Here is a 22876-nt window from a genome sequence, read left to right on the forward strand (position 1 = left end):
ATTTATCAGTTGCTTCTGGAGATATTGGGCCCTCCTTATCTTCTCCACCTACTAGATAATTAACATATTCATGAACTGGTTATTTACTCTCAAATAGGAGGATAATAGAAAAATAACACTAATTGTTTTGACAGCAGTTTACTTAAGAGTTATCTGGAGGAACAAATGTTTCTTTTGTAGTGTTAGGAAGACAAGCATTTATCTATGTATTAAGTTTATTTTTGTTCTTATGGTAGACAAACAAAACTAATCTAGAATATGGAAAAATTCTAGAAGAAATAATTTAAGTGAAATTTTATCTGACATTCCCCCAAATATTTTGATAGTCCATTTATTTCATCAGTTGTGAGGGAAGTTAGCAGTGTGGTATCCATTGTAATCACTACATGTACTAATGTATTTATTCATTATCTGTGCTCCATTGTATTTTCAAAATATATATTACCCTTTAATTAAAAAAGAAGCCCACCTTGTTGTATTTTACTTTGGTACTATCTTAAATGTAGCTGGTTTTTACATTCATTATCCCATGAGTTTTAAGCATGGGGATTCTTATTTTAGCACAAAATGCATTTTTACTTTGAAAGAGTTAATGTTTAAGACAACCTTTGAAACAAACGTTCCTTAAAAATCGTATTCCTTTCTTAAGTGCAAGTGTCCTTACCAGGTCTTCTGTGTTAGCTTGAGAGCCAGGGCATGTCATAGCCATCTCTGGGCCTATTTCCTCTTTTTGTAAACAAGTTAGTAAACTATTTGATCTCTAAGTGCTCTTCCAGCTCCAAAGAATCTCAGATTCTATCATTTCCCTACCAAAATGAAAACATGTTCATGCCTCTTTCTTTCTTTGCTTATTGAAATTTTCCCTGTAATGTGGAGAGATAGGTGAATGGAACAATCTTTTTATCTACTATGTGCCAGGCATTTTGCAGATATTATCTCCTTTAATCCTTACAACCACCCTGCAAAGTAAGCATTATTATCTCCATTTTATAGATGAGAAAACAGAGGCCCATGGAGGCTACATACCTTACAACAAGCCCTATAGCTAGGAAGTTGCAGAACCAAGACCTATCATTAGATAGGCATTCTCATTATTACACAACACTCCCTCACAGAAAGATAATGGGTATCAGAAGATTAAGTTTCTAGCCCCAGTTTATCACTGATTTCCTGACAAATCCTCTACCTCAATTTCCTTAACCCATATAGGCGTTTTAAGTCCAGAATCCTATCACCTACCTCATTATGTACAGAGACAAAATCAGAAAGGCAATAGTAAAAAAGCAAACCAAGTACTTCCTCCACAATGACAGGAGATGTTGTCCTTGCAGGTGACAAGGACATGGAACTACCCTTTCTGAACACAGAACAGCATTTGGTGGTAGAAGTGGGTTACTGAAAAAATAACTTCAATTATGGCAGCATTCTCTTTTTTTTTTTTTGAGCACGGTTTTATCTTTTATTTTTTAATTAATTAATTAATTTTAATTGGAGACTAATTACTTTACAATATTGTGGTTTTCGCCATACATTGACATGAATCAGTATGGCAGCATTCTTTAATGACGTTTCTTAAGGTTAAAAGACTTTTCCACAAACTAGAAAAATTCTGGGAAACATAATTCAATTGTTTCTTTTGAACTGAAATAGAATCTATGGAGAAAGAAAATCCTACAAAATGGAAGAAATTGAAAAGTCTACCCTGTAAACATGCTTTATTTAAACTTCGTATGTACTTAGTTTAAGTGGATTTGAATGCAACCTTCTAATCTTTTGAGCTACTAGCAAACACGGGGTAACTTCCCAGAAAGTCCATCTTTAAACCAAGATTTTATTAAGAAATGCATTTTTTTTTAAATTTTAAGGCATTATTTAAGACACAGAAATAGTCTCTGTGTGCCAGAGAGCAGGAGCATCCCAAGAGAAGGAAAATGGGACAGGCTCAAGAATTTGGGATGCCAGGTAAGAAAGGTTGTTAAGAGCTATAGATGGGGACTGTGGACATCTCGTTCAATTGCTGTTATTTTGTAATTTTCCTGTTGGTCATTTTTGACCTTTTTGTTTCTTTTGTCTACTTTTCTTTAATGATTTGCTATAAAAATCTCCCAGCTTTGTTTGTACATTTTTGAGACCTAAACTCCCTTGGAGAATCTGAAGAAGGTTATGAAACAACATCCCATCCCTCCCCTGGTAAGTGAAAAATGCACAGAAACATAAACAATTTGCATAAAATTTCTTATGAGTCGGCTGCCTATCCAAGATCCTGAAGTTATGGTGACATATTTAAAACAAGTTAAGGTATCAATGCACCAATTTCAGCTATCAGATTGGCAATAAGTAAAAGGCTCAACAATTCCTAGTGTGGTTAAAGAAGAAAGTTCACATACCACTGATGGAAGCATAGATTGGTGACAACTTTTCGGAGTTTTTTAAACGCACACACTCTTTGACCTAGTATATCCAACACTGGAAAGCGACACCAATGTCTGTTGATAGGGGAGGCTGCTTAAATGAAGGTAGGAATATTTCTGGTGATGATGGATGTCACATTTTTAAGCAAACGCAGGGTCACCTCTCCCTATGAGTCACTGTTGTGAGTGGCTGCAGTTGAGAGGTGGGGAGTTGAAGTTCATATTAGGGGTTTAGCTGTGAGTTACCTAATGGGCCTCCTTATAAGGCAATTAGTGAGACAATGAGGGCGCCTGTGAGGCAGTCCTGAAGGGCTGTACTATTAGGGTATTTCAACAGTGGTTCTTAATCTTTTGGGGTTCAAAGACTCCTTTGAAAATCTAAGGAGAGCTAAGGACCTATTCTCTAGAAAATGCACATATGCACAAATTTTGCATATAAGTTCAGGGAATTCTTGGGCCCCCTGAAGTGGGTTCCTGGACACCAGGTGATCCTTGCCTTGGGCTTCACACAAAGAGAAAATCCTTTTGAGGGAGGTCAGTAAGGAAAAACAACTATATGCAGCTAAAGACAGAGAATCCTACATGTGGGCACACTAGATTCCTTTTAAATTCCTGATTTCATACCTCAAATGAATCCTCAAAGAATTCGTGAATGAATCCTTGCACAGAAATCCTACTATATTTCTTTAGAAATCTCTCCTATTTTCTAAGACAACTATTTCAAGTCTATTTCTACCTTCTACCCTCATTAGCTACAACCTTGCCACTTATCTCATTGAGAAAGTAGAAGCCATCAAACAAAAACCCCTCCTCCTCTTTACTAACCTACAAAGCAAACATTTCTTCCTCTAGGTATGACTGAGGAAATGCCTTTCCCGACCAAAGCCAACTCTGCCACTCATGCTTCTGGGTTCCTTTCTCACCTACTTTTCCCAAGGTCTTATAATCAGAATAAAATTAAAACTCTGCTGTGGCTCACAAGGATAACACATGATCTGATTTAAATTTCGCAGACGACACCCTTACTGGTGTGCATAAATCTGGATTTGGGGAGGCATAAGACGGAAAGCTGGGAGACCAGATATTTATTAAGTACCAGGTACTGTTTGGTGAGGGTTTCCCTGGTGGCTTAGATGGTACAGAATCTGTCTGCAATGCAGGAAACACCAGTTTGATCCCTGGGTCAGGAAGATCCCCTGGAAAAGGGAATGGCTACCCTCTCCAGTATTCTTGTGTGGAGAATTCCATGGACAGGGAAACCTGGCAGGCTACAGTCCATGGAGTTGCAAGAGTCGAACATGACTGAGCAACATACACACACACACACACACACACACACACACACACACACACACACACTGTTTGGAGGGGATAAAGTGGCAAGCAAAGCCAGCATGGCCAATGTCTTATGGAGCTTGCAGTTGAACAGAGAAGTGAAGGTACAAAGTGAATGGGACTTTCAAGGCTCAAACAGGCTCTAATTTATTCAGAACCCAGCATAACAAGTGAACCAAATCACAAATTCCACACTCTCTTGAAAATCTTACTGTGACTGTTATTGTAGACAAGTTCTCAAAAAATTTTACAACATGTGGTTTGGTTCAGAGGTTACATGAAAACATGACTTACATGGATTTTAACTAAACAACAGCAACATAATGTCCACCAAGCAAAAACTTTTGATAAGCGATCAAAGGAAAATACCTTAAAATGAAATACAATAAAACAGTACTTGAAGTTGTGCTTAAAAGTCAAGATTACAGAATTTCAATTTTGTTTTACATATTTTCTAACACTTTTTTTCTAATAAGTTTGAAAAGCTTAGCTGTATTAAGCACTCCAAGGAGAAAAGGTAAAAATGTTATTAATATTGTTAAGTGAAATAAGCAGGTTATAAACCTAGCATGATTGCAATAACATAAGCTATAAGAGGATAGACAAAGATTTGTGGATTGATAAGCAGAAATGAAAGTAGCTAGGGTGGGTTTTGGAGTCAGAATACTTGGTTGAGCAAGTTTCTTGAAATCTCTGTGCCTCTGTACCTCTGTTTTCCCAGCTGTAAAATGGTCATAATAATTGTCCCTGCCTTAAACAAAAAAAGAGACACAGATGTACAGAACAGACTTTTGGACTCTGTGGGAGAAGGCGAGGGTGGGATGTTTCAAGAGAACAGCATCGAAACATGTATATTATCTAGTGTGAAACAGATCACCAGCCCAGGTTGGATGCATGAGACAAGTGCTTGGGCCTGGTGCACTGGGAAGACCCAGAGGAATCGGGTGGAGAGGGAGGTGGGAGGGGGGATCGGGATGGAGAATACGTGTAAATCCATGGCTGATTCATGTCAATGTATGACAAAAACCACTACAATATGGTAAAGCTATTAGCCTCCAACTAATAAAAATAAATGAAAAAAATAAAAAATAATTGTCCCTGCCTTATAAGGTTTTTGTGACAATTAAATGAGTTAATATATATAAAATGGTTAGGCAGAGCACAAAGAACTTTTGGGGCAATAAACGTATTCTACATGATACTATAATGATGGATACATGTCATTATACTCTTGTCAAAACTCAGAATGTACAGCACCAAGCTTGAACAATAATGTAAACTATGGACTTTGGATGGTTGTAATGTGTTGGTACATGTTCATCAATGTAACAAATGTCCTAGTCTAGGGGAAGATGTTGATAATGGGGGATGATGTGCCTATGTGGGGACAGGGAGTAGATGGAAAGTCTGTCCATTCCCCTCAATTTACTGTGAACATTGTTTCTCTAAAAACTAAAGTCTATTAAAAAATATTCAATGCACTGACCTTCGCATAGGAAGCATTCAATAAATGCTAGTTATTATTTTATTACTATGACTACTATGTTACACTCAGCGTCCTGGTAGGTATTCAGAATTACTGGTAAATAGTTGCCACAATGGTTGCTTTCTTTTGCTTTAGACCTCTGTGCTGGGCTATAGATCTGATCACCTAAGGAGAATTCCCACTAAACTACCTACCCCACCCTCCCCATTGTCTGTCTGTAGCCCCAGGGCAGCAGCACTTAGGCCTCCCCATTGTATTGTCTGTTTTCCTGTCTTTTCATTACTTCATTGCAAGCTCCCCTGGGGCAGTGAGCCCAGATTTCAAACTTCCTCTCCTACTCAAACCACACTGGGCAAACCAGAGACTGGGGCCTTAGAACGAGCAGCCTCTTTCTGAGCCCTTCTCCCAATGAAGCCATTATTATCATGCTACTATGGAGTAGTAGGGGGCTTCCCAGGTGACGCTAGTGGTAAAGAACCCGCCCGCCAATGCAGGAGACTTAAACAGACACGAGTTCCATCCCTGGGTCAGAAAGATCCCCTGGAGGAGACCATGGCAACCCACTCCAGTATTCTTCTTGCCTGGAGAATCCCATGGACAGAGAGGCCTGGCAGGTCCAAAGGGTCACAAAGAGTCAGACACGACTGAAGCGCCTGAGTGCGCACACACATGTAGAATACTAGGGAGAGAAGAAACAAACTCCGCAAAGTTTTCCAAGGAAATTATCTGTATTATTTGCCACTTAAGCTTACCCTTACCAGTCAGAGTCTCAAATAAGAAAATAAAGACTTCTACAATTCTCTCTTTCTCTCTATTTCTCTTACACTCTCACATGTACACATGTAAATGTGTATGTGTGTATATATATGTATATATATCATACAACTACATCATGTTATACAACTATATCATGGAATTAGGATTCAGATTTTTTTTCTTGTCTCTATTTTTCAGTATTCTATATTTCTGACTATTTCTTATTTATCATGGGAAATCCTCAATCAAAATAAAAGAGAATTTGGTATAGAGATACAGGGAGGTGAAAAGCCACTGTAAACAAGTAGGTCATGGCATGGAGAATAGACACATGAAAACTGAAAAAAGAAGCCTTCATCTCACTTTCCTCCAAGCTCTAGCAGTCCATATCCAGAAAGGTAATTTGGATAAACTAGAAAAATTTCATTGGGAATTGGAACTGGTCAAACTGGGTTTGACAACTGTTTCTCAAATTGTTTAACTTCTCAGAGCTTCAATTTCTCTATATGGGGACAATAGTACCTACTTCCCAATTTTACTGTGAGGATTATATGAAATATTTCTAAAATATGCAGTGTGGAGAATCTCTAAAAATGCTTTATCTAAATTAGCAGTCCTCACATTTTTAAATTTGAGAGTACCTTTTAAATGTCAAATATTTCATAGACCCTCCTACACACAGACACACACACACAGAGACACACATTACTAGTAGATTAAGAAAATATGGGATAAAAAGCTACTACATAGTTCACATCTACTAGGATGGCTTACCAAAAAAGGGGGGGGGGAAATAAGTGTTCGTGAGGGTGTAGAGGAGTTGGAACCATTATACATTGTTGGTGGGAATGGAAGATGGTATAGTCACCATGGAAAAACTGTTTGGTTGTACCTTAAAAACATGGAAATATCATATGACCTGGCAGTTCCACTCTGAGGTATATACCCAAGAGAAATGAAAACAGAGAATTAGATATTCATATGCTAATGTTCATAGCAGCATTACTGACAATACCCAAAAGATGGAAACAGCCCAAATGTCTATCAACAGAGGAATGGATAAACAAAATGTGGCACATATATACAGTGGAATACTATTCAGCTATAACAAGGAATGAAGTTCTACATGCTACGACACGGATGAATCTTGAAAACATTATGCTGATTGAAATGTCAGACACAGAAGGACAAATATTGTATGATTTGACTTACATGAAATATCCAGAATAGGCAAATCCATAAAGGCAAATATATAAGAGGTTAACAGTGGCTGGGAGAGAAGAGAGTGGAGAGCTATTTCTTAATGAGTACAGAGTTTCTGTTTGGGACGACAGAAACATTCTGAAAACAGATAGTGGTAACAGTTGTATAACATAGTGAATGCAATTAATGAGACTGAATTGTACATTTAAAATGGTTAAAAAGATAAATTTTATGTTATATATAGTTTACTATAATTTTTAAGTGAATTAAAAATTACTATGAATTCATTAGTGCCTTACACATATATATGGCATATATTTATTATTTAATCTGCATATGGATTTGTGGACCACTTACACAGATTCTAGTGTATTCAAGGGTGTATACATGGCAAATATTTACTAAGTGCTTCCTCAGTAAATGCGTCTCTTTAGCACAATATCCAAGCACCAGTTCATATGAGCCAATTAGGGACTTTGTGAATAAATGAGTGTGTGTGTAAGTGTATGGGGGGAAGGCTGTAGTAGATAAGTGTTATAAAAAACAGAAAGGGCCTGTCCCTGAATCCTGGCTAATTGCTTCCTTTCAGGAGAAGCACCGAGGATAGAGCAGCCTGGCGTTTGCCTCATGCTGGCTCCTGCAGGTGCAAAAGGAGAACTACTGTTAATGCAACAGCGATGTGCCAGGCTGCACATGGCACACAGATAAACAGGTCTGGAGCCTCCAGAGCTGTCAGCCTAGTGCCTTTCATGAGCTTTAAAAGTGAATCAGAAAGAAAACAAAGAAGGGTCACTCTTAAGATCTGTGTTTCTCGCCATTGCTGAAAGTAAATATGAGGCATCTGGGAGAAATAGAGCCTATATTCAAAAAGTTTACATAAAGCTGAACAGGACAGAGAGATTCGGAAAGTACTCAGAGATGACACAGTGAAACAGGAGACAGAGCATTCTTTCAAAATATATTGAGAGTTTCAACTGCTCATCATTCAGTGAGAGTTAATGAATCTAAATTCCTACGTTGCCACCAGTGTGAATAGTACTAAACATTGCCACAAGATGATTCCTTTTCTCTTCACTCTTTAAAAATTAACCAAAAGTGCAAGCTGACTTCTTCATCTTAAATGGGTTTGCTTTTTCTTCTGAAATGTGCATGTGAAAATGTATTCAACTAAAAGATGTCATTGATCATTTTTTTAAGTTGCTTTAAGTTGCTTTTGGTGGTCATACTTTAAAGTAATGAGCATTGGAAGCATTTCAGACACATTCATTGCATTCTCTGCTTTCATTAAAGCTTACCTATTAATAAAAGGACAAATTTCTTTATAGCTATTGCAAAATTTGCCAGAACACAAAATTCTATTAAGTGATACCTATTTTTCCACTTGATTTACATTATAGGATTGGAGATATGTTTTGCTTGTGAAGAAACTGATCCTTCTATAAAATCAAACTGCCCTTTATACTACAGCAATTCTTTTTTTGTAAAAAAAAAAAAAAAAAACACTCATTTCAACATATATCTGTGTGTGCATATAGAAAGTTCTGAAAGAATGTACAACCAACTTTTGCTGTGGTTACTTCTAGGGAAGCATGTGGGTTGGGAAACAGATAGAGTGAAATGTGAATGGGGATTTTTACTGTTTATATTTTTTGTATTCTTTAAGTTTTTTTACAATGAGTATACAGCTAATAACTTAAAAATAAAGACAAATGAAAGAAAAAAAGACAAATGAAGTTCCATGGATTGTGGGTGGTGGTAAACTAATAAAATATCACTTATAACACCAGGCAAAATAATTTATTTTTTAAAATTTTTATTTTATATTAGAATATAATTTATTAACAATGCTGTGTTAGTTTCAGGTGTGCAGCAAAGTGATTAATATATATTATTAGTTATATATATAAATTATATAATAAATATATAAATATATATTTATAAATAAATATGTTAATTATATAATTAATTAATATTAATCACTTTTCTGTACACATATATATCAATATATTAATATTATATATACATGTATCTATTCTTTTTCTAATTCATTTCCCATTTAGGTTATTACAGAGTACTGAGCATAGTTCCCTGTGCTATACAGTAGGTCTTTGTTGCCTATTATTTTAAATATAACACAAAATAATATATACCTCTTTCCCTTTTTACATAATATTAAAGAGAAAATATGAAACCCAATGCACTCATCATCCAGTTTCAATAATTATCAGTTCCTGGCCCATCTTGTTTCATTCATACCCCTTCATACACTTAAGCAGACACACAGCCAAATTTGTTAAAACTAAATCCTCAACTTTATATAATTTTATCTGTACATGTTTTACACATTCAAGCTGAAAGTATAGAGCAGTGTAAGCAACTTTTCAGGATCATACCAGTTCCCTAAAGATGTGTTTTCATAAAGGAAGAGAAGGCAAGTTTTACAAGGATAGGAATGTGATTTTCTGAGACTCAACACGACCCTCTTATTCTAACTGTAAATCATCCAAATCTAGTCTACTTAATCAATGACTAAGAAAATGTAGTCAAATAGGGCAGAACCAAGGAACAGCAGGTAAGTTAGAAAAATGAGTTCAAGAAAACACATCTCTCCATCTGCCACTTCTGAGCCTTACAGCAAAGCGTGCAAATACTCCCTTTCTTGCCAGTTAATTCTTCACAGCTAGCTCTAAGCATTTGAGAGAGAAAAAATAGTTGCTGCAACCTGACAAAATGACTGATGAATTATTCATGTAGCCACTGAACTGAAATCTGCAACCTATAGCTTCCCTGAGCTTCTTCATGACAGGTGAATATAGCAGGAATCATGCTTTAAAATTTACACCCAGGCTTATCCCATGTAATCCGCATTGTCCACCTTCCCGGATGGCTGGAGACTCCAAAGTCCCTCCCTCAGAGCTGAGGAGTGGCCTGGCTAGATGCCCAGTTCTCCCTGTCCCACCACACACTCTTACTTCTGCTCAAGAATACATTTTTGGCCTATGGCTCTTGAGGTTAAGAAGAGTTTAATCTTTCTGGGCTTCTGCTTCCTCATCTGTAAGATGAAGGTGAAAATGCTTACCACAATTGTGCCATAGAACTGTGTGGGTGAAATGAATACTGTAGGTGAAAGGACTTTAACATAGGTCACTTGTTAAACAATTATTCCAGTTGCTGCCAGAACCTCTTCAAAGCACAAACAGCTTTTAGTTTAGGTGTTGCCTTGGCTCCTGACCACTAACATCTTGCCCCGTGTGAAAGTCCTTTTCTCACTGGCAAAGTCCATTAACAATTCCCAAGAAATAAAAATAGAATCTGGGTAATAAAATAAAGTCTTACCTTTTTCTTTCCTTTGTGCTCAGTCTAGTTTCACTTGCTCAGGAGTACTGCGTGCAGAGGCCTGGCACCAGGTACTTCAGAACAGAGTTCTTGAGGCAGAATGGCTACCCCAGTACCTCAGTTCAAGATGGCGGCAGTGAGCTGTGTTCTGAATCGCTGCACACAACACTGCAACCTGGAGCTGGGAACATGTCTGCACTGGACTCAGGAGAATTCAGCCCCCTCACCTCCCCACTGCGGAGAACCCTACAAAGCAGCCCCGGCCACAGCCTTTCAGGGAGAGCATGTGCTCTAGACAGAGCTACCATCTCTCTGTTCTTTGATCACCAGAATAATAAGAAAGCTTTCCTCTTCTTCTAAACAGTGCTCCATCTCGTTCTATTGGTTAGAATGACAACAGGCTGGAGGAAGGGTCTTTGTTGGGGCCTGACTCAAAGGGTTGATAACACTTTGACTTTAAAGTTTTAAAAATCCTTTTGAGTCTTTTCCTTAGGCTCCTGAAGCTGATTGAAAAACAGTTAACCTTACCATCATCCCTGATGTGTATCAAGTCAACATTCAACAACTGAAACAATTGTCTAACAAGTGACCTATGTTAAAGTCTTTCATACACACTATTCATTTCACCCACACGATTCTGTGGCACAATTGTGGTAAGTATTTTTACCTCCATCTTACAGATGAGGAAAAAGGGCTTCCCTGGTGGCTCAAGACAGTAAAGAATCAGCCTGCAATGCAGGAGACAAGAGATGTGTGTTCAATCCCTGAGTCAGGAATATCTCCTGGTGAAGGAAATGGCTACCTGTTCCAGTATTCTTGTCTGGGAAATCCCATGGAGAGAGGAGCCTGGTGAGCTACAGTCCATGAGGTCACAAAGAGTCAGACACGATTGAGCGACTTTCACTACAGGGGACAAAGCAGAAGCCCAGAAAGATTAAGTGACTTGTCAAAGATCTCACAGCTATAGAGGATAATCAAGTTTGAACCCAGGTCTTCTAATTTCTGGGGCTTCCCCAGAAATTAGTGGTTAAGAATCTACCTGTCAATGCAGGAGACATAAGAGACGCAGGTTCGATTCCTGGGTTTGGAAGATCCCCTGGAGGAGGACCTGGCAACCCACTCCGGTATTCTGGCCTGGAGAATCCCGTGGACAGAGGAGCCTCCTGGGCTACAATCCATAGGGTTACAAAGAGTCAGACATGACTGAAGTGACTTTGTTGTTGTTGCTTCTGATTTCTAGTTTATTGCCCTTTCTACTAAACCAAAGACTGGCAATCTTGGAGCCAATCCAGCATCCAAACATGTGTGACTGACATCTAAAAGTCATAAAAAAAAAATCTAGATCATTTGAAAAACGGTAAGATAGTAGCCACACTGTGCCTGCATTCCCAAAGGTCAGTCATGTGACTGCAGTTGAGGAATTTCTAGCCTCTGAGGACGGAACACATTATTTCCATTTCACCCTAGTCTCCCCTCAGCCCACTTTTCTCATTTATGTTCTTGGCCTGGTCCCCACAGGCCTTTGAGATCCTGGCTTAAAACCAAGTTTCCTGTCAAATGTGTAGAATTTGATTTTGGAGACTTTCATGCTAAAAATATGAGATGGCTATATGTTCAATCTGCCTTCCTTTTCTTCTCTTTGTAGCATATAAGCAAATAACAAGCCCCAAATCACATGAATTTAGACCCTTAGGCTGTGAGCACGTCCTAAGTGCCACATTACAGACTAGGCTCTCGCAGTGACTACAATGACTGCAGCAGTTTGGATACTTAGGGAATCTCAATTTGTCCTTGTTAACTCTGTAAGTTGTATGCTCTTGAAAGCAGGCTTTGCTGTTGCTTGGTCATTAGAATACTTTTTGACGAGACAATGATTTACCACAAGTTTGACTGTTGGTGAGACCTGAGCATTCAACAATAAGCTAGGAATGGACCCAACAACAACAACAACAAAAGATGCGAAATCAACAGGTTAGTAAGTCCTCACTACAAGCAGACATTATAGACTCAGAACTGGCCATAGCTGAATAAACAAACTGGATAACTATACAATGTTCTGCAACCCAAGGCTGGTCATCCTGCCACGATCTTGCTTGCAATGCAGCAGAGACTTTGTCAATGCTCTCTCCACCCATCATGGAGTGGCTATAGGAAGGGAAAGTGGATGTTTGCAAGCCTGCCTACCACACATTTAGGATAATCCACTGTTATCTTACTTGGGAAAGAAGTCATAACTAGTGATATTGCTGTGCCTGTATAAGTCAGCCAGTTCCTTTGGCTGACAAATGTAACCCATGTCACTTTTCCATTTCTTTCACAGGTCTGGTGAACATAATGAGGTTGGGATCAACCTCAAAGTTGACCTTATTGTGCTACCCTATTAATGACTCTGATCCTTGATTTTTTTCCAGGATGGTTTTGTTTCAGTGGGGAGAAATCATTACGAAGGCATGTGAAAGTGTTGGCAGGGCCATCCTGACATTAAAATGATCAGTTTATGCAAATCCTTTAAATAGATAAAAAACCAAGATGTAGGCAACCAGGAAGTCATTCTCAGTCCTTGCAACCCTGGGCCATATAATATGGTGCGTTTTCCATGGCTCAATAAGCAATGGTCAGTGTCAATATACACATATGCCACTCTAAGGTGGCCACCCTCAGAGTGTACCTCTATAGATCACCAGAACCTCCAGATATGTAATTCAAATACCATTTCTTTTGGAAGTTGAGCACAAAAGCCTAGATTCTACCCCTGATACTAGAGGAAATACCCTGGTTGCTGTCATTGAATCTGAGAAGGTCCATACATCAAGTAAAATGGAACCATAGAACTTTGGCATGGAGATGCCCAAGCATTTCATTCATGATTTGTATCTATTAGCTTATTAAGACCCTGGCACATTCTATCACTTTAGAGTAGTCAATGGCTTAAGTGAGGTAAAATTGATTAATTTAAGCTGGGCTTTTGTGATGGTTAATTTTATGTGTTAACTGGGCCAAGGGGTGCTCAAATATTCAGTCAATCATTTTTCTGGATGAGATTAACCCTCCCTAATGTGGGTGATCCTTATCCAATCAGTTAAAGGCCTGATTAGAACAAAAAAACTAAGAGAGTATTCCTTCTGCCTGACTGCCATTGAGCAAGGACATTGTGTATGTGAGTGTGTGTGTGTTTTCCTGCATTCGAACTTGACCTGAAACATCAGATTTCCTGGGTTTCAAGCCTGCCAACTTTCAGACAGAAACTACACACTGACTCTCCTCAGTCTCCAGCTTGTTGGCTGCAGACCTTGGGATTTGTGAGCTTCCATAAGTACGTGAGAAAATTCCTTATAATAAACCAATCTCTCTCTCTCCTTCTCTCTCCCTCTCTCTCTCTCTCACACACACACACTCACAGTCTCCATTGGTTCCATTTTCCTGGAGAACCCTGACTAACATAGTTTTGGTGTGCCTGAAAAATTTATGAACTAGAAAAGATTTCTAAAATTTAGACATAGATTGACACAATTAACATTATATACCATGTGTCTGCTATGAGCTAGACACTGAGCAAATTACTATGAGATGAATAAGAACGATCAAAACTTTGGTTTTGTCCCTCAAGAAACTGATATATATATATATATATATATATATATATATATATATATATATATATATATATATAAAATATATTTTATATAGATAATAAGTACATTCAAAGCATATGTATTATAAAATACATTGAAACTGTTCAAACAATAGGCTAGAAAGTATTCAGACAACTTTTGCCTAGAAAAAATTCAAGGGAGCCTTCATGGAGAAAATGGCACTTGAGCTGTATCTTAAAGAATGGATAAGCCTAACACATGCAGTAATACAATAAAATTCACTTTAGGAGGAGGAACTGGCAGGAAGAAAGGCAGAGAGATGGTACACATTGGTTTTTCACAGGAAGAATGGACAATTCAGTCCAGGAGGATTGTCCGGCTGATAGAGAAGTAAGAAGCAAGTCTGGAAGGAGTTGGTTAGGGCCGTTTTAGAGCATCAGAAATGCTAGACTAAGCAGTTTGGACTTTATTGATTAAATATATAGGAGATACTGAAGGGCAGGATCAGAATTATGTTTATGATGATGAATGTTGCAGCAATGTGTCCTTTGCACAGAGCTCTATTACACTAGCCTAACAGAGAGATAACAAGATTCTGAAGAAAATTTGAATGGATCTGCCAGTGAGTTGGATATGTTTTTAATGAGGAAAAGAATCAAATATAGCTCAAGTTTAGACTCCTAATCTTAGAGTTGGAATATACCTTTGATGTCATCTAGACTTGCTCACTGACTTTACAGATAGGAAATCTGAAGTTGAAAGAGGTAAGTGATTTGTCCAGGAAGCAATTAGAGGAGTCAGGACTAGAACTAAGTTTTCCTGATCCCTACCTGAAGGGATAGTAGAATTATTAATAGGAAAGGGGAGAAAAATTTTAAGGGGAAGATGAAAAGTAGGTTTTGAATTGTCTGAATTTGGATGCCTCTACAATCCAAGCCGAGACAGCCCAGGAAATTAGCTATGCAAATCTAGAATTAATATCCTTGGACCCACGTCTATCTCTTTAGGAACCCCATTTTCCCCCTATGTTGTGTCTTCACCTCTTCCTCCTTATTTGCTTTTTCTTATAAGGATTAAAGATGCTTATATCACTCTGATCTTAACAACAAAAATAAAACAAGCCTTGTTACCTATCACTCTCATTAATTGACTGATTCTTTTTTTTTGACTGATTCATTTTTATTAAGTGTCTACTCTCTATACAGCACTGTTCCAGTCACTAAGGATAAAGCACTAAACAAGTCAGCCACAGTTCCTCATCTCTTTGGAATTTAAAGTCTTACTGGAAAGACAAATTTGAATAAGAAATAGACAAGAGAGTTTATAAGACGTTTACAAGTGAGGCATCATTATACTATTTTCCTTGGTTTGGAATTTTGAAGTTTTTCACAATAGTGAAAGTACTTTTAAATTGCGATATAGTTAACATATAACACTGTGTAATTTAAGGTGTATAGCATGTTAATTTGACACACTTATATATTCCAATTTGATTACTGCTGCAGTGGTAGCTAGCACCTCTGTCATGCCATAATTATCATTTCTTTTTTGTGATAAGAACAATTAAGATCTAGTCTCTTAGCAACTTTGAAGTTGGTAATACAGTATTGTTGACTATGATCAGTATGCTGTGCCGTGGATCTCCTGAACATACTCATCTACTGGTTGCAAGTTTGTGCCCTGAAACAACATCTCCCCAATTCCCCCCAGACTCTGGTAGCCACTATTCTACTCATTGTTTTTGTGAGTTTGGCTTTTTTAGATTTTACATAGAAGTGATGTCATTCAGTATTTGTCTTTCTCTGAATTATCTCACTTAGCATAATGCCCACAAGTTCCATCCATGTGGTTGTAAATGGCAGGATTTCCTTCTTTCTCATGGCTAACTAGCATTCTATTAAATATAATAATAATATAATATCACATCCTCCTTATCTACTTATCCATCAATGGATAGTTAGGTTGTTTCTATGTCTTGGCTATTGTGAATAATGCTGCAAAAAACCATGGAAGTACAGATATCACTTCACAATCCTGTTTTCATTTCCTTTGAGTATATACCCAGAAGTGGAATTGCTGAATTCAGTAGCAAACATTTCAAAGAAGGGATGCTGTTTGGATGTATAAGAGAGAGAGTTAACCTCAGTTTCAGGGAAATTCTCAGAGAAGACTTCCTGGATGAAGAGAATTTTAAGTGGGGTCCTGGAGGATGAGTAGGAGCTAATCCAGTAGAGGGTGGAGTGGGGAGACTGTTCTGAAGTGAGAGAAACAAATGGAAAGAGTCCAAGGCAGGAAAAAATCATCTTACTAGCCATTGAACATTCAGCTATTAGTTTAACCAGATAATCAGTACTCAGGAGTTGAGTCTTGCCCTGTAAAAGAAAGAGGTGAGAGGGAGAGAGACAACGAGAACTTTCCTAAATATTAGATTTTAAGGATTTATATCTTTAGGGGTAGAAAGAGTAAAAGCTAGATTTCCCTGTGTGTCCTATGGTTGAGTATGCTTTTCTTTGTATACTTATCAAATATATAGTAATATATAACATATATTATAAAATTATATAACATATTTCATTATACACACACTACACATAAAATCCCTATAATCTCTCTCAGGGTCACAATTTAAATTGGAGGGAATATGCATTTATGCACAAACGTTTTTCAAAAGCCTGAATTTATAGGTTGTGTCACACAAATTCTAACCACTTGTTAAAGTATCATTGAAAAGTACTCAATATACTTCCTAGATTTTCTACCCACTGGATACAGAATATTAGGATCTCAAGCAGTGCACAGGGTATGAAATGTTTGAGAAGCGCTGAAGCTCCTTCCTGTAAAGGGTCCAGCCTCTACTTGTGAATGCTGCTGCAACCCACCCCACTGTGGAAATGAGTTGGTCTTCTCACCAAGTGGAACACAAGCGTGCTGTGAAACTTTCCCAATAGAATAATGGCTTTGTCCCCATCACATTTGGAATGTCATGAGTGTCACTCTGGAACGAATCAAACACAAAAGTCACGCTTACTGCAGGTGCTCAATTCTGAATTGACCACTCCCCAGCACCTTTAGTAAGCTGGCTTGGAATAATCATTACTAATCTCTAGCCCTCATGAAGTTTGATCATTAGAAAGCAAATTATTTAGATCATATAATTTGAATCCTTTTGAAAAATGTCTACCCTGCTGTACAATTTAACATTATACTTTCAATCTTATAATCAATAGGCCATCCATTTATTTAAGTAGAGTTGCTGTACCTCCTACAAAACTCTCACTGAAGATACTGTTGACTGCTATTCAAAGGGGTTTCTAAAAGATTGGACGAAGTAAATTCCTTTTTGGCCTTAATCTCAGGGGGGAAAAACTGTATATGTGCCTATAAATTTATAAAATGACTCTTCTCAGATAAGGAAAACTGTACAATCCAATCTCTTTCTCTTTTTGCCTTTGCTGTTTGGAAACAGCACAATTCACTTCCTCTCAGCATTTACTCTGCCTAATTTCTATAAAATACATCTATTCTGTTTAATGCTTAACTCTCTCATTTTGCTTATGTTTAAGTCTGTAAATCCCATCAGGTCTTCCAGAAAGTATATATCTTAATTAAAATCACCCCTCATTTTGAAGCTATAAATTCATCAGGCTTGACCCAAACAAGAATCAACAGAAATGAGCTCTTAAGAAATAACACAAATGATTGAGATCAAATTTAGGAAAGATATTTCTCATTAAGTGAAGAGCAGACAAAGAGTTTAACTTTCACAGTAATTTCTTAATTATCTACACACTGATTACAAAGAGAAGAGGAAAACACAAAGCAACAGAACATCCTAAATTGTTTTAGTTTAATGTTAGAATCAACCAATATATATCTCTTGAACTTCTGCTATGAGCTCAATCCAGGATTTCACTATCTAACCTGAGAGACAACAAACAATGAGCAAATTTAGCAGCAGATCCACCACATTCAACAAATATTATCAGCCAGATTATACCCATTCATCTGTTGATGGAAATAGGTTGCTTCCACCTTTTGGCTGTTGTGAGTTACACTGCTATGAACATTGGTATACAAGTTTGAGTACCTGCTTTCAATTCTTTTGGATATAGACCTAGAAATAGAATTACTGGATTATATGAAAATTCTCTGCTTACAATTTTGATGAACTGCCAAACAGTTTTCTACAGTAGCTGCCAATATTGCACACTCCTGCCAGCAGGGTATGAGGGTTCTAATTTCTCTACAATCTCTCTGACAAGTGTTATTTTCCAGTCTTCTAATAATTGTTATCCTAATGTTTGTGATAGTGGTATCTCATTTTGGTTTTGATTTGCACTTCCTTAATGACTAGTGCTATTGAGCATCTTTTCATGTACTTATTGACCATTTGTGTATCTTCATTAGGTGGCATATCTATTCAGGTTCTTTACTCATTTTTGAACTGGGTTGTTTATTTTTGTTGTTTTCATCTCCTTTATCAGATATATGATTTGCAAATGGTTTCTCCTGTTTTGAGGGTTATGTATTCACTGTGTTGATAATGTTCTTTGATAAACAAAAGATCTCAATTTTGCTGAAATCCAATTTATCTAAGTTTTTTGCTGTTGCTCATGCTTTTGGTGTCATAATTAAGAATCCATCATCAAATCCAAATACATGAAGAATTACACCCTAAGTTTTCTTCTAAGTGTTTTATAGTGTTAGCTCTCATATTTAGGTCTTTGATCCACTTTGAGTTAATTTTTGTATATGGTGTAAGGTAAGGGTACAAATTCTTTTGCATGTGGCTATCCAGTTTTCCCAGCACCGTTTGTTGAAAAGACTGTCCTTTCCCCATTGAAGGCCTTGGTACCCTTGTCAAAATTCTATTGACCATATGAGGTGAGGGCTAATTTCTGGTCTCTATATTCTAGTCCACCGGTCTATATATCTGTCCTTACGCCAGTTCCACACTGTTTTGCTTGCTATTGCTTTGTAGGAAGTTTTAAATCAAAAAGTACTAGTTTTCCAGTTTTCTTCCTCTTTGATCCTGGCTATTCAGGGTCCCTTGAAAATCCATAAGAATTTTAGGATTTTTTTTTCTGCAAAAAACTATTGGAATTTTGGTAGGGATTATATGCAATCTGTAGATCACTTTGGGTAGTACTGCCATCCTAATAATGTCTTCCAGTCTGAGAATACAAAGTATCTTTCCCTTTATTTTGGTCTTCTTGAGTTATTTGCAGCAGTGTTTTGTAGTTTACAGAGTACAAGTCTTTTCTTTGGTTAAATTTATTCCTCAGAATTTTATGCTTTTTGATACTATTATAAATGAAATTATTTTCTTAATTTCCTTTCTGAATTGGTCATTATTAGTGTATAGAACTGCAAAAAAAATTGTACAATTGCATTTTGTTGCTACTTTATTTACTTCACCAGGGAATCATATTGTCGTTGTTCAGCACTCTAAATCATTTGTCTTTTCATCAATTTTTATGAGTGACTATATACTTATTATACCAACAATGACATTTTCTAAAGAGAAAAGAGCACTATTATACAGGTGAAGTAGGCGTTAATTTGAATTTTTCAGAGAAAATATGGATGTAACATACTCATATTGTACATACTGAACATATATAGATGGCTTCAATTTTTTTGTAACTCTCCTACATCACTTAACTACTTTTATCTTAGTACTGTAGTAGTTTATGGGCTTTTCTAGTGACTCAGTGGTAAAGAATTTGCCTGCAATGCAGAAACTTCAGGAGACATGAGTTTGATCCCCGGGTTGGGAAGATCTTCTGAAGGAGGAAATGGCAACCAACTCCCATAATCTTGCCAGGATAATCCCAGGGACAGAGAAGCCTGGCGGGCTCTGTCCACAAGGTCACAAAGAGTTGGACATGACTGAAGCGACTGAGCATGCACATATGCATAGTATTATAAACACGTTTCACATTTCGAATCAGGCTACCAGCTCCTTGAATATAAAAATAATTTCTCACTGTCTTTGCATGTCCCTGAATCCAGCACAGTGATTCAAATATAGTAAATACCCATGAAAGGTCCGTTGGATTAATTATGGCATTTATTTATCTCCACAGAAATCCTTAGTCTTCTACTCACAGAGCCTGTCTTTCTGGGAGCTCCCACATAGAACCCCTAGTAGTAAATAAAGGGGATGTGACCTATGATCTAAGGTAAATAAAACCCTAATCATGGGGTTTAAAAAATCATCTTCCAACAGGTTACAGTGAGATCTATAATATCTATAATATATAATAATATATAATGCAAATTCATTTCCAACTTGCACAAAAGTTATAGCATTCTATTGTTTTTTTTTTTTTTATTTTTTTTTTTTTTTATTTTTTTTTATTTTTTTTTTTTTTAATATTATTTTATTAGTTGGAGGCCAATCACTTTTTTATTACTTACAAATTTGTGCAAATGGCTGGTTAAGATTCCCACACTCTCAAGTCACTTTCAATAGCAACAGTTTATTTGGGGATTTGGCCTAACAGGTGAATTTTATAGAGAATATTATGTGTCCTCAGCCATTTTAAAACATATTCAGGAATTATAGGAAATAACCCAATTTATACACTTCAGTGTTCTACCAGAACCCAAATGATGAACTCTATGTAGGTTTTCCCCCCTCTGGATGATGAATACAAAAGAATCAAGTCAGGCTCCCACCTCACACCATGTACAAAAATTAACTCAAATTGAATTAGAAACCTAAAAGTAAATCTCTCAGAAAAAACATAAGGGTAAATATTCATGACCTCATATTTGGTGTATCCATACTAGCTGACGGAAAAGTAAAATGTTGTAGCCATTTTGAGTAGAACATTATATATCAAGCTGTAAGTATGATATTCACCCATTATCACAATTTTCCTAGATAATTCTTGGTTTTCTTTATAAGTTTTAAAAGTACCAAATCTGGTTTTTCATCTGTTCAGTGTAAGATAACTGCTAAGAGGGATGTTTCTTCCCAGTTTCTGATGTTTCCTTTCAAAGGTTCAATTAGTGGGGCATTCCTAGACTCTTCCACCTCTTCACAAACCAAACTACAGGATAGATGGAGTGATATCTCTTTAATGAATCTGGGGAGAATAAATAAGGTATGCTAGGCCCAGAAGCCTCTTCTTTCTTTTTTAGATCAAACTTTCTAACAGAATGCTCTTTCATACTGTAAATTTTCTCTGGGCAGGAACATTGGATCTGGTCCTTTGCAGCCATAAATGATCAGGTAAGTATATCTGTTAACTTCTACCATGTAACAAACTAACCCCAAATTTAGTGGCTATACTAGTTTTCTAGGGCTGTTGTATTACTGTATCACAAACTGGGTAGCTTAAAACAACAGAAATTTATCCTCTCACAGGCCTGGTGGTTAGAAGTCTAAAATCAAGTGTCAGCAAGGCCACATTGTCTCGAAGGCTCTAGGGGAGAATCTGTCACATGCCTAGCTTCTGGTGACAATCAGCAATACTTAGCATTCTTTGTCTTGTAGAAATATCACTCCAATTTCTGTCTCCATAGTCACACGCATTCTCCGTTTGTGTCTATCTCTGTGTTTCTTCTTCTCTTCTTATAAAGACACCAGTCATATTGTACTAAGGGCCCATCCTAGTCCAGTATGACCTCATTATATCTTACATCTTAATTATATTTGCAATATCTTACTTCCAAATAAGGTCACCAGGAGTTTGGACTTCAATATATCTTTTTAGGAAACACAGTTCAACCCACACTAGTACTTAAAACCATAAAGATTATTCTTCATGATTCTATTGATTACCTGGACAGAATCTTCTGACCTAGGTTGGCTCAGTTGGGGCTACCTGGTCTACTATAGCTTCATTCGCATGTGTGGGTCTCATCTGCTACAGCTGAGATAACTGGTACAGCTGGGGCCTCTGTCCACTCTCACCCTTCAGGATTCTAACATGAGATTGTCTCATGTTGATAGGTTTCCCAGAAATACAAGGGGAAAGCTTCAATATGCAAGAATTTTTTCTAAGTATCTGCCTGTGTCATATTTTCTAATATTCTATTGACCAAAAAAAGTCACAGAGTTGAGCCTGGAGTAAGTGCAAGAAGGGACAGTCTAGGAAGGTATGAACAAATTGGGGCCATAACTACAACAATCTAGCACAGTAAGTATATCTAGTTCTGTGGTTCAGCATTCATAGTTCTACATGCCTTCAGATACAAGCCATGTCCTCTAACAGCCATTAGTTAACAGTAATAAAGGTGACATTAGAGTCTTTAACTGGCGCTTCATTTTTTGCTCAATTTTTTTTCAAAAATAGGATGAACAATTTATTGGAGCCCCCACAACTCCATCATTCATTTCATATCACTTCTAAGAAGTGATAGCATCATTTATTCATTCAATAAGCATTTATTGTGAACCTGTTAACATGGCAAGTACAAGAGATATAGTGGTGAACTAGTCAGACAAAGTTTACATTCCAACTCCCAGCTTAGAGATCAGGTGATGGTGAAATCAAACAGCAGCCGGGAACAGAGAAAGGTCTAATCTTCATATAATCTCTAAAAGCCAGCATCCCTTCAGTGCCACCACAAGAAAAAGAAAATTTATGAAAAAATTTGCATGCTATGTAAACATTGCCTCAAAATCAATGTCCTAGCCCCTTCCAATAAGATCCCTTCCCAGAGCCCCTTCTACATCAAAATTCTGGAGTGGTCACCAAATCCAGTATTTCTCCAACTCTTTTATATGCCCAAACTAATTT

This window comes from Muntiacus reevesi, chromosome X (assembly GCF_963930625.1).
Source record: "Muntiacus reevesi chromosome X, mMunRee1.1, whole genome shotgun sequence".
In the NCBI taxonomy this organism is placed as follows: domain Eukaryota; kingdom Metazoa; phylum Chordata; class Mammalia; order Artiodactyla; family Cervidae; genus Muntiacus; species Muntiacus reevesi.